Source organism: Cryptomeria japonica, unplaced genomic scaffold (genome assembly GCF_030272615.1).
Source record: "Cryptomeria japonica unplaced genomic scaffold, Sugi_1.0 HiC_scaffold_20, whole genome shotgun sequence".
Lineage (NCBI taxonomy): Eukaryota > Viridiplantae > Streptophyta > Pinopsida > Cupressales > Cupressaceae > Cryptomeria > Cryptomeria japonica.
In genome coordinates this window covers 1,203,097-1,204,968 of record NW_026728842.1, presented here as the reverse complement: position 1 = coordinate 1,204,968, position 1,872 = coordinate 1,203,097, and the positions used below count along the sequence as shown (strand labels likewise).

The window sequence follows — 1,872 nt, the reverse complement described above, 5'->3', positions numbered from 1 at the left end:
AACTTTTGAATGGAGCGCATCATTGGTGCGCTCCGAAGTGTGCTCCAAGGTGCGCACCTCTGGTGCGCTCCAAAGCTCTCTCCAGCTGCGTGCACCTGCCCCGGGCGCGCACCCGGCCCCGCCCAGCTTCGCTCACCTGTCCCGGGCGTCTGGTGCGGAACCTTAGAGTAAGAAACATCACCGTGCACCTTGGCCAACGTGCGCGACTCGACCGAGCGCGCACTGGCCGAGGTGCACACCGATTTCACCTGGGTGCGCGCGCAGCACCTCGGGCGCACCGGGGTGCGCGCACAACGCCCGGGTTGCACCGTGGCCTGTGTGCTCGGGGCGCCTCGGGTGCGCGCTCGGTGTCGCCCCGGCGCGCGCGGTAGTGCGGGCAACGCACCCCGGCCCGGCCCGGCCCCGACGAGAACGCAAACGGGCAAAAGGTTAATTCAAATAGCATTGCGACGCCAGGCGAAAAACTAAAAAAGGGTGCAACACCGGGACTTCCCGGGAGGTCACCCATCCCAGTACTACTCCGGCCCAAGCGCGCTTAACTGCGGAGTTCTGATGGGATCCGGTGCACTAACGCTGGTATGATCGCACCCGTTATGAGCTTGTCGCAGTGTGTACTTAGCAAACCGCGACCCACGTGCGAATCCACCCCGGCCACCCACCCCCGTCGAGGTGCACACCCTCCCTCGCGAAGTGCGCCCCGTTCGCCAAGTGTGAGCCCTGCCCGGGTGCACGCACCTTGCTAGGGCATCGGGTGTGCACCCGGCCCGGCCTACGTGCGTGCACCTGGACGGGGCGTCGTGTGCGTGCAGTGTCCCGTCTGCAACGCGGTGCCCACACACCACCTCGGGCGCAACGACCTGCGCTCACATGTGGGCCGAGTGCACCTTGGTGCATGTTCGGGGCGCCTCGGGTGCACGCTCGATCTTGCCCCGGTGCACCAAGGCGCTCGGTTTGCCCCGGGTGCGCACTTGGTGCAAGGTGGGCACCCAAAATAGGGATCAAGCACCAAAACACAAGTTTCGGGATGCAAAATGGGACCCAAGGACCACAAATGCGTTCCAAGACCCATGATGGGTCCACGAGAACAAAAATGTGTTCCGAGACTTAATAAACAAATATTGGGTTTTAGGAGAAGAAACATGCTCTGATGCCCAAAACGAGAATCGACCCCGAAAAGGCCACAGGCCAAAAGTGGGATGCGAGACAAAAAAAAATGGGACCCGAGGACCAAAATTGGGTTCCCAGGTCGAAGACAGGGCAACCGGACAAGAAACGACCTCTAAGGCTCGAAATGAGTCCCGACGACTAAAACTTGACAAGAAGCACCCATCAGGCACCCAACTCGACACCCATGGGATGCCGACCCACCCGGGCTTCCACCTAGCACACCTTGGCACCCACCCACCCTCACACCCAACCTCGCACCCAACTTAGCACCTTTGAACCCACATTGGCACTCACCCTGACCCTGGCACCTTGGAACCCACATTGGCACTCACCTTGACCCTGGCACCCACCTTTGCACTCACCTTGGGACCCACCCTGGCTCCCACCTCGGCACCCACCCAGACACCCACCTTGGTTCCTTGGCACCCACCTTGGATCCTTGGCACCCACCCCGACACCCACCTTGGCACGCAACTTGGCTACTTGCCACCCACCTTGGCTCCTTGAAGCCCACCCCGACAACCACCCCGTGACCTACCCTGGCTAGGGTTGGTGCACACCCACCCTGGTGCCCACCTTGGCACCCACCCTATGACCCACCTTGGCACGCACCTTAGTACCCACCCCGTTACCCACCCTAGGACCCACCCCGTGACCCACCTTGGCCAGGGTGGGTGCACCCACCCTGGTGCCCACCTTGGCACC

General features: G+C 62.4%; 1 non-coding gene across 1 annotated transcript; it reads right to left on the bottom strand.

The window, feature by feature from the left end:
- Positions 1-471: 471 nt before the first annotated feature.
- LOC131055320 (5S ribosomal RNA) lies at positions 472-590 on the bottom strand. The gene has a single exon (XR_009108286.1). It is a non-coding gene; the product is annotated as a 5S ribosomal RNA (ribosomal RNA).
- Between the last annotated feature and the right edge of the window lie 1,282 nt (positions 591-1,872).